Source organism: Taudactylus pleione, unplaced genomic scaffold (assembly GCF_031769625.1).
Source record: "Taudactylus pleione unplaced genomic scaffold, aTauple2 ptg000184l, whole genome shotgun sequence".
Lineage (NCBI taxonomy): Eukaryota > Metazoa > Chordata > Amphibia > Anura > Myobatrachidae > Taudactylus > Taudactylus pleione.
Window position 1 is genome coordinate 3,476,845 of NW_028284586.1, and position 16,879 is coordinate 3,493,723.

Sequence of the window (16,879 nt, forward strand, 5' to 3'; positions counted from 1 at the left end):
TTCACCTCTAATTGAATTTGGCCCTTAATGCGCTAATTATTGTTTTGTTTTATAAGGATGTAATTACTTTCATTCATTTACCAATGTGAGAACAGTTACTTCTGGGTATCATGGCATGAACATGGGAATCCCAAAGTGAGATCTTCTATACACAATGACATGAGGAGAGAAAGGTAGTTACCGATGTATGAAGCCCATCATGTGGAAGTACTGTAGACCGGAGACGATCTCTGCAGCGTAGAATCTGTAACAATAGAAATGTAACATTATTGTAATGTCCCAGATCCTGTTCTCCATGAGGATTCCTTACATACAGAATTAGTGTGTACATGGAATATATAATAAGTGTGAGGACTGTATAGATTTGCTATCTGTCTGGTTTTCCTCTGACATCTCTTCTCTATATCACACATATGGGGGGTACACACGGTCAGATTTTCTGGAAGATATGAACAATAACGATTGCAAAAATCATTATATCATTCATATCGTTGACATGTTTGACATGCATCGATGAACGATGCGCGTGTCCGCATGTCAGATAACGATATCTGAAATCAACTGTGATTGCAGTCAGATTTGGACGATTTCATTCATTTAAATACTGTCAGAAATCGTTAATCGTTCATGAAATTGTTGATAAAATCGTTCAAATCGCATATAGTTGATCTAGCAAGTCTGACCGTGTGTATGCACCAATACTTAGTGTAGTGGATTTCCCATTAGGCACGTGCATAGGGGCGCCACCTGCTGGGGGTGGCACAGCAAGCCATTCCCTTCACTCAACCCCGCATCAGAGCAGCTGCTGATCCTTTTTTTTATGTAGCAGTACCAACAGGAGATGGGGGAGGGGGGTCGTGGGTGGCAAATGGGATCAGTGCAGTACAGGTTGTGCCATATTTATGGGACCATAAGTCACAGATGTAAGACCCTTATAAAGGAGGTGGTGTGAATGTACCAGACAGCCACTGCATAGTTACTATAGCACCAATCTGCTTACTTCCTCCCCCATGGCCAGGCTCTCCTCCTATCTGGTCCCGCAGTGTGGGTCTGATTCAGAGCCGGATGCTATTTGCGGTCGTTCGTTCAGAAAAAAGGGGTGACTATTCAAATGAACCGTTCGCTCTTTGCGGTCTGTTCACGCCTCTATGTCTGAACGAGCGAACAAAACTTGCGGTCGTAATTTTTTAAAATACGCCCCCTGGCCGCTCGCATCATACGTCATGTCCGCTATTAGATTAATCGAGTACATCGAACAGCATATGAACTGCTAGCTCTTCTTGTGGTTGGTTTTTCCTACCGCTATCTTGCGAGCAGTTCTGACTATAAAACAACCAAGTGACGTGGTCAATGACGCTGCTGTATTAATTATGCACACCCATAAAACGCTCGTTTTGGCCTTTAAGTACGCTTGCGTTCTGAATTCCACTCCCCATTTTCAAGCACCTTCCCCTGTTACCACCCACATACGCCTCCTCCTGTCACTCAAAATAGCAGGCATTCGCTATTTAGCGAACAAACGATTTTTGGCCGCACTGACTGGTTCGCGCATGCGTATTACAATCCGTATGCATGCGCAGATGAGCGAACATCACTCATGACAAACGAGCGGCCGCTTACGAATGAGGGCCTGTGTACATAAAGAGGTGCAGTAGCTATTACACGGTCTCTGATATATATTGGGCGGTGACTAGGAGGTGGCTAATCAGATGTAGGAGATGTAACTATCTGATGGGAGTGTCACATAACTGGTCATACACTGGTCAGTCCAGGAATGAAGATGTTTGTCCATGCAAGATGACGTTTTGCCTCTTTCTGAGTTCCATTTTTTTTGAGGGAATAATCCGAACTCGGCGTGCAATCTCGAACCTATCCGAGCCTGCACATCCCTAGTATAAAGTGGCAGACACAACTACGGCAGAAGATAGTAATGCGGTCTCAGAAGAGTGCGACTGACTCAGCCCCATACTGTGTATATGGGGGATAGAGAGACACAATGTGGGATGGGGAGAGTGTAAGGGAGCTATAGAGAAGGGAAATAAGGACAATGGGCCTGATTCAGACCCACTCGCGAGCGGCTGTCCGCTCGCAAGTGGGTCGATGGTCTGCAATGAGCATGCGCACGACGGAGGGAGCTCCGTCGTGCGCATGCGCCAGACACGACGAGCGAAGGACTTTCCTTTGCTCGTTGTGTCCGATCAAAGGGGGCGTGCTGTCAATGTTGATTGACAGCACGCCCCCTTTGGTGGGCGTGCCGGGGGCGTGCCTCCCTGACGGGGGCGTTCCCACGGGAACGCCTCCCGTCAGAAGCCGGCCCACTGACATCACTAGTGATGTCAGTGGGAGTGATTTTGGCTCTGATAGAGCCAAAATCACTCCGGAGCTTGCGGTTGAAAACCTCAACCGCAGGCTCCGGCTCGCAATTTCGATGGTCGCGATGGTCACGACCATCGCGGCCATCAAAATGCACGCTCGTATAGCCTGTGGGTGGTGACCCACAGCTATACGAGCGTCCAGGAGGACGCTCCATGAAAATGGAGCCCGGCCCTCATGCAGAGCGTGCGCTCTGCTCAGAGCGTATGGCTCTGAATGAGGGCCAATGTATGCAGGAGAGAGTGAGAGATTACATGATGAGTGACCAACAAGTGGGGAGGGGATAACATATATTGCTTATGTGTGTGTGTACATGTGTGTGTGTGTACAAGTGTGTATGTGTGTGTACATGTGTGGCTTTGAAGGTACACGTGTGGATGTGTATATGTGTACATGTGTGGCTGTGTGTGTACATGTGTGGCTGTGTGTGTACATGTGTGGCTGTGTGTGTGTGTACATGTGTGGCTGTGTGTCTGTACATGTCTGTGTGTACTTGTGTGGCTGTATGTGTGTGTGTGTACATGTGTGGCTGTGTGTGTGTACATATGTGGCTTTGTGTGTGTACATGTGTGGCTGTGTGTGTGTACATGTGTGGCTGTGTGTGCATGTGTGTGTGTACATGTGTGTGTGTGTACATGTGTGGCTGTGTGTGGGTTCTGGCCTGACTATATCTTCTTTTCTATCTGTAATGTGGTTGTGCCTTATGGAACACACAATGTGGTGGCCAGTGCTGGTATAGTCAGTAGGGTAAATGTAATGAGGGCAGTGTATGATAACTGTTCTGCCACTGCATGTATTACATAATGTATCTCATTCCCCACACTGTAAGCTCCTATGTCTCACATTGTCCCTCGCACATAATTACACAGAGGCTCACGTCAGCTCATTGCTGGATCTTACCTTGCAGCGTCCACCTCAAGACGGCCTCTTTTCTGCAGGAGCTGTAGTAGGTCTCCTCCGCTGGCATAGTCCATGATGATACCTAAATGCTCCTATCCCAGGAGACAGACAGAACAGTCACATATGTGCTATTTACTCTAGCACAGTCATTTATTCTCCAGTTACCTGGTCTGGGTGCCCAGAGCCTACAGCAGGTACCATACTCTCCACCATATTACACAGTGACAATTACTGTATGATATGTCATTTTGAGGCATATTGTAATGATATGTCGTGCAGATCGCACAGTGGGCCTGATTCAGAGCCGGACGCTCTGAACGAGCGCCCGCTCTGAATCAGGGCGTTTTTTATTTTTTTTTGGTGCGTCCTCCTGGACGCTCGCATAGCTGTGGGTTACCACCCACAGCTTATGCGAGCATCAATGATGATGGTCGCAATGGTCAAGACCATCGCGACCATCGGGCTTGCGACGAGACCCTGTGGTAGGGTCTTGGTGACCACAAGCCCTGGAGTGATTTTGGCTCTATCAGAGCCAAAATCACTCCCACTGACATCCCTAGTGATGTCAGTGGGGCCGGACCCAGACGGTAGGCGTTCCCATGGGAACGCCTCTGTCTGGGCAGCCATGCCCCAGCACGCCCACCAAAGGGGGCGTGCTGTCGCTCACCATCGACAGCACGCCCCCTTTGGTGCGAGACTCCGAGCGACGGCCTCCGTCGTGCGCATGCACAATTGGGTACCATCGCCCTGCTTGCGAGCGTCCTGCACTCGCGAGCGGGTCTGAATGAGACCCAGTGTGTACGCTGTTGGCCGTGCTGTATGGTCAGTAAGAAGACATCATGAACAATGTGGTGCACATCGTGTAGTGTGTACGACCAACCGGGCAACCAGGCGATATGTCGTTCCGATTTGGCTTCTGAAGACGCCTGGTTGTTCTAGTGTGTACAGGAGCAACGATAAATCATATACAAACCTCACATGAATTTGTTCCATCGCTTGAAGGATTACACAGTTTGTACTTTGTACACTCAGTATTGTTTGTTCTGGGATGAAGGGACATTGGGACGTTAAAGATATTTTCAACGATGTTAAGGAAAATCGCGCAGTGTGTACACCCATCCAAAAGACCATAAGATATATTATTCCAATCTTTCCTCTGTCGACATCACCTGAACTACCAGGTATCTATACAATGATCGCATAGTGTGTGCAGGAGAAAAGACTAATTGGATACAATCCTCTGACATGATATATTGTGCTGTCGTTTGGAAGATTGCATCGTGTGTACGGTATTTATTGCTTGTTCGGGGATGAAGGGAAAGTGGAGTGACCATCGCGTTATTAGCACGTTGTTCTGATGTGTATTGTGGTAATACCTCGGTCTGGAATGTCAGGAGGCTGTGCATGAGGAAGGGGCTTCCTGATGTAGCTTGCAGAGCTCTCCTCTCCATCTCTGCGCTGCCCACTTCTCTCCCTGACATCCCGATCTTCTCCAGGAGCTTCATGGCGACGTTCTTCTGTGTCACCCTGTCGTATGCCAGCAGGACCTGAATGTGTCAGAGATATAGATATATTACAGGGTGGGGAGCACAAATGGCCGTTCCTGTGTATAATGAAATATTATGAATATAATTAATGAGGACTATTTGCACTGTGAATACTTTCCATATATTAGACACTAAAATGAGCTCCTAAATGTGATGCAGGTGGTGACATCAGCTGCTTACATAGGCTGCCTTCAGTCCCGCCCACATTCATAATGTTACCTATGAGGAAGACGCCCAACCAAGAGGGACTCTCAACCTAGATCTCTGTTTCCATCTGTTGAACAGTGACTCTAATGCCTGTAGTGCGAATAACTATCCCAGTCTGCAGGATATCCCGGACCACATAGTTCTTTCTGAGTAATATAATAGTTGGCAGTGGCAGGAGGAATATTGTTGTGAGAAACAGCTGCACTATCTATTCAACAGCATAATTATTGCTGGGAGAGAAGCCTCCCGCACATCTGTATTACTTAGGTGACGCACTTAAGCTAATTGCGGCTGTCGAAATCCCAACGCCGGCATCCCGACAGGGTTAGGATACCGACACCTATTGTTAGGTATCCTAACCCTTCCCCCCTAGTGTCTAAACCTATTCCCCCCTCCTGCCGCACCCTAAACCTATCCCTCCCCCCATAGTGCCTAACCCTCCCCCATAGTGCCTAACCCTCCCCCCATAGTGCCTAACCCTCTCCCCCATAGTGCCTAACCTTCCCCCCATATTGCCTAACCCTTCCCCCAACCCCGCTACTTACCTTCCAAATACAAGTCTGAAATATCTCTGCTTTCCTTCTACTTTGCTGTGTTTTATCAAATCTGTACTGTAGGTACAGAGCTGTCTTATAGTCACCTATAGGGAGCTGTCCTTTATGGTGCAGCGTATAGTGCAGATATTACTGCTGTACTGTAGGTACAGAGCTGTCTTATAGTGACCTATAGGGAGCTGTCCTTTATGGTGCAGCGTATATAGTGCAGATATTACTGCTGTACTGTGGGAGTGAGCAGCCAGGTTGGATGTGTGGGGTGTGGTGCAGCGTTTGCATCATCGTGGCCCGGCCCCTGCTATACAGAACCAGAATTCCTCTCCCTGTAAAGCTGGGGGCGGGTGTTAGCGTAATTCATCATGAAACGTGTCATCAAGATGCCCAGGTCACTTGGGAAGTGGGCAGGACAGATAGCGAAGATTCGTGTTTGGGAGACTCACCTACCCTACCCAGAGTCTGGGAGAGCCACCGAGATTCAAGAGTCTCCCAGGCATCCCAGGAGAGCAGGTAAGTATGGTACAGCTAGATCTACCTAGTAATGTATTGGTTTAATAATCACATATATGCAGAAGGTTTAGATGGTTTCTGATTGGGAGAAAATGACTGTTACAGTTTTCCCATTTTATTATATACTGAATAATGTATCTATTTGCATCTGCATTAAGATACTACATATACTATAGTAACGTCATGAAACTTACTACTCCGAAGCTGCCCCGGCCGATCTCACGTCTGATCTTAAATCTCTTGTTGGAATAAGAGGCGTCACCGGGACAGGCTGGTGAGATGCTGCTTGGTCCTTGGGGAATAAAATAAGAGACAGATAATTAATTTATTGTTTAACAAAACTATAATAAGGACACAGTAAGGTGATGGTGATGATTACTGCCCTGGGATCATTGGGAACACTAAATAAAATGCATTATAGGGCTCTTTTACAACTAAAAATCAATCAACATCGATGTTGTGTTAATGGGGCTAGTAAACGTGTGATTTAGCCCCTGAAACACAACATCAGTGTTGATTGAATTTTAATCGATTAAAATGGACCTTTAGTAACATTACCCGGTATAGTTACTTGGAAGCACCAGAGGGTAAGTTTACTAAAATGACTAAGGGTAGATTTGGGCTGATAGAGTAACATAGCATTTTGCATGCAGGTACACCCCCAGTCACACAGAACATAGGGATGCCGCATATCATTGTAAACAGTAAAAGCTGCTTGTGTGTCCCGTATGCATAGCTGTGCGGATAAGATGCATTTGAAGGTAAAAAGTCACACGAAAAAAGAAAACAGCTACCGAGTCTCACTGCTGTCACACTTTATGTAATGTGACTTGTAGCGCACAGAGGATAGACGTATGTACACACATCTGTATGTATTCTATTATAACCCCCCAGTTCCTATGTGTGTACATGTAGATGGGTCTCATTTCAGTTCATCACCTATCAATTCATATAAAGCCACAGCAGCCACCTCAGACCTAACTATGCTGACAGTGATGTAACACAGAGACACAATAATGTCACCACTTATTGTCATATTATGGAATATAGCTCATTATACCGTCCAGGTGATTACTAAGTGTGGCTATAACGGCCCTAGTAAGCCCCGGTGGGCCCCAGTGCACAAGAGCTTGAGACACAAGATGACTGAACGGACCCCCCTGTTACCCTGGCCACAAGCATTTTGGATATGGGAGACACAACCTGTACAGTATCTCATATCTTCCTGTATCTTTCTGGTCATTGTCTTTTATTTATTTTCTTGCCTTACCTACTATTCTGTCTGTGGCATTTTCTCTTTCTTTCCATTGTATATGCCAGCCTATCTACCATCCCCTTTCTGTGTCAGCCTCTCTACCCATCCTGTATGTGCCAGCCTCTCTACCCATTGCCTATTTGTGCCAGCCTCTCTACCCATACTGCTTGTGCCAGCCTCTCTACCCATTGTCCATCTGTACCAGCCTCTCTACCTATTCCCAGTCTCTGCCAGACTCTCTGCCCATGCTCAGTCTGCTAGTCTCTCTGCCAATGCTGAGTGTGCCAGCCTCTGCCCATTCCATGTCATTTTGGAAATGGGAGATGTCTTTATAGGTCCTGATTTTGAGGAGTTAATTGATATATGAGCACTGGTAATTGATCAAGTGATTAGTTGCTCTGAGTCAGCAGTTCCATTGTGTCAATTAGCATATTAGACATTCCACCATGTAGCATACAGATGTGCTCTCATACACTATTGCTGCAGATGTGCCAAATTGCCCTTTTCTGCGGGACAGGTCTCGTCTTACTTGGCTTGCGCTGTGCGTCTCTTTCATAGGTTTTTTACCTGAAAATGCATTATAGTCGCAAAGATGTGAGAAACCGCTTCACGATACTGCACAGACTAATTTGATATGCGACGCTTGTATATCTGTGTGTGTCTGTGTCTGTATATAAGTGCTACAGTGCACCGTCCGTGGCTTTCTTCCATGCCAGGGCCTGTTGTGGTTCGTATACAGATTCAGTCGCACACAGATATAAGTGTCACATATAAAATAAATCAGTGCAGTCTCCTGGAACGTTTTGTCATTTTTCGAGCGAAAACTTTTTTAAGAAAATCCTTGGCGCACACGGAGTTGCACGGGACCTGGCGTCTCACACCACATGGCATATTGAGGTTAGGTGTATGATGACACATCTGTATGTTAATACTTAAGGTGCATACACACGTAACGATTTTGTAACCAACGATCTGCTGTCAGATTTTCCCTTGAAAAAGTGAACGATTTTTTGAAGTGTAATGAACGATTTTTTGAACGATGAATGAATAATGTTCCTTCCCTTAATGAAAATCGTCATGTTGGACAGTCTGAAATGGACGATGAACGATAGTGCACATTTGTGATTATCGGTCATCGTAATAACTCATAAACTGAATGATTTTTTTTAACGATAACGACGTCGTTATCGACAAATCGGTCAAGAAATCGCACGTGTGTAAGCACCTTTAGTCCGTTTTGGCATTGTGTGTTATACAATTTAATTATGAAGGAAAAGGAAATGTGACACTTGGGATATAGGAGCTCATTCAGACCCGCTCACAAGTTGCAGTCGCTCACTTGCAAAAAGGGGCCGGATATTTAAATGAAGTGCTCGCACTGCGTCGCGTAAGGACGCCCACTATGTTTTAGCGAGCTATGGCAAATTGCGCTCGCAAGTGTCTAATGACGCCCCCTTGCCACTTGCAACACACGCCATCTCCGGGAAATTAAGGATTAATCGGGACCATCGTGAGCCATCGGAGCTGCTCGCAGCCCTTGGGGTTGCCTTAACCTGCCGCAAGCACAGCGATCAGTGCTGGCTGAAATACATGCAGGTGACGTGTACAATGACGCTACTTTGCTAATTATGCATGCCCTTTAAACAGCGTTTTGGTGGACTGACACGCCTGCGTTTGCACATCCACTCCCCCGTTCACAAGCACCTTCCCCTGTTACCTCCCACAAACGGCACTATCTGTCACTCAAAGCAGCGACCTGATAGTGGCTTATGAGCAACCAAAATCAGATTGCAACGATCGGCTTGCGCACGCGCACTGCGAATTATATGCATGCGCAGATGGGCAAAAATCGCTCAGAGCGAGCGATCGCGCCTTAGCGAGCAGGTCTGAATCAGGTCCATAGTCAGCATCCCGTCTGACGGGATGCCCGCGGTCTAAATACCGGCGCCGGAGTACCAACAGCAGTCAGGGTTCCGAATCCAGAATACCGACCATCGGCATCCCGAAGGTAAGTATGGGGGGTTCGGGGGAGTGTTAGGGTTAGGCACTAGGGGGAGGGTTAGGTTTAAGGTGCAGGGAGGAGGGGTTAGGTTCAGGCACTAAGGGGTAGGTTAAGGATTAGGCACCACAAACAGAGGGTTAGGGTAGGGAGAGGAGGAGGGTTAAGCATACCAACCAACAGGTGTCATATGTTAACCCTGGATTCCGGTGTTGGGATTCTGACCATCGGGATCCCGACTGCTGGCAATCCATACCCAACCCGTGACACTTTAATTGTTCTGATGAATGGTTGGTTGGTATACGGCCACTGGTGATTACCGTAAGGTGGGTCTGATTCCAGGAATGGATGATGATGATGTTGTGTAATCTAATCATAGGTCATCTCTTCATACCAGCAGTAATTACATGTAACAGTGCTTATGTAAGGTGTAAGGTGACTCCCTTAGAACCAATTGCCAATTTGCATATTTATTTTGGCCTGGCATATTTTTACATTGTATTTCCAGAGAACACATGTGCCAAGCTACAATGTGGCATAATGCCCATTCCTGCATTCACTTTCAGTAAGGGGGAAATCCTATATTTTTAGAATGCCAAAAATTTAGTACAGGACAGACCACTTATCTTCAGGCTAACAATGATATGCATGGGCAGTGTAATCACTTGTCTAGCGTGGTCCCATGAGACATGACTACACCAGGCGGGACTTTCTTTGACACAGTCGCATCTGATGTGACAGTGTCAGAGGAGCCTGCCGGCGGCTTCTGTATACTAATCTTCCAGCAGCCACCTGGCTCAGTCCACCCAACAGACCCCTCAGTTACCATAAAACCTCCCCTCGTCCTCCTTCCAGCCTAAAAGCATCGCCCACCCCCTGGTGCTGGAGATATCATTTAGTTACCCTGCTTTCACGTCATTTATCCATACTTTGATGCAATATTTCTGGACGCTACAAGTCAGAGTGTAGGATAAGGACACAAACAGTACAAGGTAATAAGGGTCTCTGACTGCACTTCCTAATCACAATGCTCTGCTGCCTATTCCTAATCTGAGGGTCCCCTCCCTGAGAATATAGAGATTCACTAGTAAATGGGAAAATGTGGCTCTGATTACAAGTATTTTCCCTGGTCATTGCTTTCTATCAGGGAGCAGCGATGCTGGGAAATAATGCTATTGGCATCAGGGCTGTCTTATAGCAGTGTGGGCCCTGGGGAAAGCAATTCCCTGGGGCCCCTTACCCACCCATGATATGGTATTATTGCAGCAATAATCCCCGTCATAGGCCATTATGCAATTTGATGGCGAAAAGTCAGAGATCGGACTTTTCGTCATCATCGCCATTTTATGCAGGGATAAAGTATCTGGCGCATGCCGGCTTATCCCCGCATTAAATTAGGAATCAGCGAAAACAGGTGCCGGCGGAAAGGTAAGTATCGAAAAAATCCTGGGAATTTTCGGGAATTCATCCTGGCACCCCCCTAAAGATGTCCTGACTTGGGGGATCACTATGGGTACCCCCATTTTTGCCTGCTGAAGGAAGTGGGGGGTTTTAATAGCCACGGCAGGTGCATAAATGCGGCTTTAGAAGAAGGGGTGAAAAGTAGCATTTATTTATTTATTTTAAATAACTATTTCAATCAAATTTTACGGTACATGAAAATGGGTGCAAACATATTTTTAAGTCCCTAAAGTCAATTTTTAAAATGCCTTCAAAAATGCACCTGCCTCTATCACCCGCAATGAAGAAAACACCTGCCGCATATTTGGAAAACCCTCTGGAATAAATTTCGCTACTTTAGGATTTTGTCCCCCATATTTATTTTTTTTTTAACCCCAAAATTAAACTTAATTTTTTGGGGTGTCCTGATTTTTTTAAAAAGCATTTTTTTTTTACACACATTACTTTTAGGGACCATTACCAGGAGTGTAGGCTATTTTTTTTTAAGCCTGCACCCCTAAACCCTAATTCTGCATTTTTTTCGCCATGTATTACATGGTGAAAACTTATCCCCGTTTTTTTACAAAGATTTTTCGCACCTGCAAAAGTCTTTGTAATTGAATACGGGGATAAATAACAGGCGAAAATGACATCACGGTTTTTCGCCTCAAATTGAATATGGCCCATAGTGAGATTTTATCCAGCTATAGGATTGCGCAGTGATTTGGTTCATGCTGCGCAGCTAAGCCCTTATCTTTGCGGAGCGGGTGGCGACCCCAGATACATTACTCTACCCCCACAGATACATCACTATACTCCCCAGATACATCACTATACACCCCAGATACATTACTATACCCCCCAGATACATTACTATACCCCCCCAGATACATTACAATACCCCCCCAGATACATTACTATGCCCCCCAGATACATTACTATACACCCCAGATACATTACTATACCCCCCAGATACATTACTATACCCCCCCAGATACATTACTATACACCCCAGATATATCACTATACAAGCCAAATATATTACTACACCCCCAGATACATCACTATACACCCCATATACTTTACTATACACCCCATATACATCACTATACCCCCCAGATACACCACTATACACCCCAAAAACATTACTATACCTTGCCAGATACAGCACTATATATCCCCAGATACATCACTATACACCCCCAGATATATCACTATATACCCCATATACATTACTATACACCCCAGATATATCACTGTATACTCCATATACATTACTATACACCCCAGATATATCACTATATACCCCAAATATATTACTATACCCCCAGATACTTTACTATACTCCCCAGATACATCACTATACACCCCAAAAACATTACTATACCTTGCCAGATACATCACTATACACCCCAGATACATTACTATACACCCCAGATACATTACTATACACCCCCAGATACATCACTATACACCTCAAGATCAGAGCCATAACTAGACTCTTGGTGCCAGAGAGAGCACTGGCGCGCCCGCCCCATTTTTTAAATAGGGAAATAAGATGGTGCACTTGGGGAAGGGCCAGGGAAGAGATAGGGGAGGCCAGGAGATGCTGGGGATAAAAGATGAGGAAGCTACAAGTGAAAATGATAATAAATAGGAAAATTGACAAGGCCGAACAGCGCCCCCTGCCCTGTGGTGCCCTGTGCCATGGTACAGGTCGCACCACCCTAGTTATGGCCCTGCCCCAGATACATTACTAAACCCCCAGATACATTACTGTACCCCCCAGATACATTACTATACCCCCCGAAACATTACTATACCCCCCAGATACATTACTATACCCCCCTAGATACATTACCCCCCCCAGATACATTACTATACACCTCAGATACATCACTATACACCCCAGATACATTACTATACCCTCCAGATACATTACTATACCCCCCCAGATACATTACTATACACCTCAGATACATCACTATACACCCCAAATACATTACTAAACTCCCCAGATACATCACTATACACCCCAGATACATCACTATACACCCTAGATACATTACTATACACCCCCAGATCAGATCCGTAACTAGACTCTTGGTGCCTTGTGCCAGAGAGAGCATTGGCGTCCCCCACCCCCCCATTTTTAAATAGGGAAATAAGATGGTGCACTTGAAAAAATGCCATGGCCTCATGGGGAACTAGACTCTTGGTGCCAGAGAGAGCACTGGCACGCCTGCCCCATTTTTTAAATATGGAAATAAGATGGTGCACTTGGGGAAGGGCTAGGGAAGAGATAGGGGAGGCCAGGAGATGCTGGGGATAAAAGATGAGGAAGCTACAAGTGAGAATGATAATAAATAGGAAAATTGATAGGCCTAACAGTCCCCCTGTCCTGTGGTGCCCTGTGCCAGGGCACAGGTTGCACCACCCTAGTTATGGCCCTGCCCCAGATACATTGCTATACCCACCAGATACATTACTAAACCCCCAGATACATTACTGTACCCCCCAGAAACATTACTATGCCCTCCAGATACATTACTATATATAAACCCAATACACGCCTGCGTTCATACATCACTATACCCCCCAGATACATTACTATACCCCCCAGATACATTACTGTACCCCCCCAGAAACATTACTATACCCCCAGATACAACTATAGTACGCCCCCAGAAACATTACTATACCCCCAGATACATTACTATAGCCCCCAGATACATTACTATACCCCCCAGAGATATTACTATACCCCCAGATACATTACTAAACACCTCAGATACATCACTATACCCCTGAGATACATTACTCTACCCCCAGATACATTTCTGTACCCGCCAGAAACATTACTATACACCCCAGGTACATCACTATACTCCCCCCAGATACATCACCAAACACCCCAGATACATTACTGTACCCCCAAGATACATTACTATACACCCCAGATACATTACTATACCCCTAAACACACCTCACCCACCTGATACATTACCCTCCCCCTATATAATATAAATGTACACCCCCACCTAACATGGATACAGAGCCATCCTTACCTGTGATTGCAGCATTGTAGGTGGCTGTTCCCTCACACACCGGAAGCTGTCAGGACTCTGCTGGGAGAGCCCCCAGGAGAAGGATAGCTAGCCCGGGCAGGAAGGGGCGGGGACTCGGACAGATAAGGCAGAGCATGAGGGGGCGGGGACTCGGGGAGGGACAGGGAATGTAATTCAGCAGCTGCAGTGCAGATAGGAGATCATCTGCATATAGGAGAAGGATGGACAGACCCGGCAGCTGCAGCACAGCACAGACTAAAGCCACGCCCTCCTCTGCTTTGCTCTTCTATGAGAAGGGGGCCCGTCCCGCAGTTGCTACACTAGATAGTAGTTACAGTGCTGACGGGGCCCGAAGCGCACCGCTTATTCTATTACCAAACTACTTTCAGACGTCTGCGGGCCCGGTACATTAGTGCCAGCAGTACCCCCCTGATGGCTGCCCTAGGGGAAAGATCAGAATACAGTGCGCCGGTGACCGGCTTTTAAAAATAATCCTATTAGCCGCTGGTCAAAAAGGTGTGTACCCATCTTATTTCACATACACAATGTTTACACATGATACACAACATAAATATATATACAATGTACTGTAGCTGGTATGAAACGGTCATTACCAGCAGTATAGCCACTTATAAAATTAATGAAACGTTGTTACCAGTAAAACTTGGTGGTTTTATTAACTAATATGCATATTTGTTAATAAAATGATACTGAATCAGGAATAAATAGTTATCAGTGACATCATTTCATTATATAAAAATCAACAATTATGGGGACATTTTTGGAGCATTAAGAAAAGAAATGTAGCAACAAGTGACCTTTATTATGGCAGCTCATATGTTACATGTTTCTTACAAGGCAACATTTTATCCAATTATATCATACGTAAGAAAGATAATAAGCACAGGTAGTCCCTATTGTACTCTGATACTTATGACAGTTAATACTCAAGTCCCTATAATCCCTCAATTAGACAAGTAGTCCCTATAATACTTAAGTACCAAATATTGTTTATATAGTAATATTTTAAAGATAAAGTCTTATCAATGTAAAATAATGAATTGAATATAACAACTCTCCAACTACACTTTGTGCCTCTGATACTTCTGCGGTTCTACAACTGCCCCATACTAAGAATCGTTTTGCCTGATAAAACCTCCGTCCCCTCTCTACCTGGTCTTGGCTGATCTCCATCAAATTCTTCAGCCACACTCGCTGCGCTCTTTCTCTTCTTTGCCAGAGACTCCTCCGATCTGTGTTTTCTCTTCCTTCTTTTCTTTACTCTCCTCTTCTCTTGACCATCTTCAGGGCATGGCTTCTTCGCTTTCGGCTCCATATTGCTCCTCTTTCTGCTCCTCTTCCCTCCTGCCATCTTCTCTTTCTTCTGTGCCAGTTCCATGGTCTCCTTATTGCTCCTCTCTCTGCTCCTCTTCCCACCTGCCATCTTCTCTTTCTTCTGTGCTGACTCCATGGTCTCCTTATTGCTCCTCTCTCTGCTCCTCTTTCCTCCTGCCATCTTCTCTTTCTTCTGTGCCGACTCCATGGTCTCCTTATTGCTCCTCTTTCTGCTCCTCTTACTTCCTCCTGTCTCCTCTTCTTCTGCGCTGGGTCCTTCTTCTCCCCACTGGGCTCCGTCTTCTGCAGCAACGTCAGTTGGATCTTCTAACTGCCGCTCCCAACTTTGAAAATAAACAACTCTGTTGCCATGACTACAGGTGCATGAGGTCAGGCCATGGTTTCATGTGATGTCACCTGCTTGCTGCTCTCTCATATACACTGTAATGTATATATTATCCATGAGGATACGTGTTTGATTGGTAGAGAAATTTGTGGATGGAAAGGTTTTTTTTTTTCTAGTATTTTGCAGTCAGGGTAAGTCACACATTATTTATGCCTTACCGGAAGTGCTTCCCATGATCATATTCCTACTTTATTTTTATATTTTTATAACTTGCAATAGTGGAATATAGGCCAAATGATATATATTATAAATTGTAACTAATTTTCAAGGATAATAAAACAATGAAAAATGAATTAGCAAAACCTGGAGTAACACAGTGAAAGTTGTATTGGAGAGGTTGTGGGTATTCTTAAGGAGGTACGAAGAATGATAATGTTTATTGATATTCATAAGTGTCTCATCTCTCATGTAAAAGACTAGTCATATACCCCATGGGGGATGCATGCCAAATTCATAGACAATAGACCAATTTGTCAGAGGATTGATAGATTAAAATTGTTTGGAGTATCAAGAGACATATTTCTAACTTATAGTAGCTCTATGATCCTGGTTCTTCCCAGGCTCAGGTACAGAGGTGGATTGACCGTAGGCCTCACTGGGAGTTTTTCCATAGGCCGTCAGCCCCATGGCACCATTGGGTCACATAGTGCATCTTTTAAAAACGCTTGTTTCTTGTTTGTTTGTTTTTTATACGTCTTTTCATTGAACATTTTCAAAAAAGAAACAGAATGTACAGATAGCAGATTCCAATGATATATGGTATTGTATAGTAAGGACAGACATGAAAATAGTACAATCTTCCAATAAATGAAAAATTGTACCATTCATAAATCTGCTAGATAAATATATATCATTATTGTTATACATTTATAGAACAGAAATAAATAAAAATAAAAGAGAGAGTGTAGGGTCACATAGGTAAACACAGGGGAGTTTCCAAGTTGCCTTGAAACCCCCCTCCCCAACCTACACCATGACCACAATAGAAATAGTAATATTATAGAAATTGTATTAGTGCTGCATGTTCTTCTCAGTATCACAAATAAAATAATTAGCACCAACTGTGGATCTTTTAACATGTGTCAGTCAGTAATAAATACACCTATGCCACAACTAGGAGATCTGGAAAACATGCACTGTTAGGGGTGTACTGCTATAGACCATTTATAGGCTTAATTATTAATACTGTATAATAATACACTATCCAGTACATAACGGGACCAATATGTACATATAGGTCTAGGGCAGTGCTAGGTTCTTCTGCTGCTCCCCCAGACTCCTGGACTTA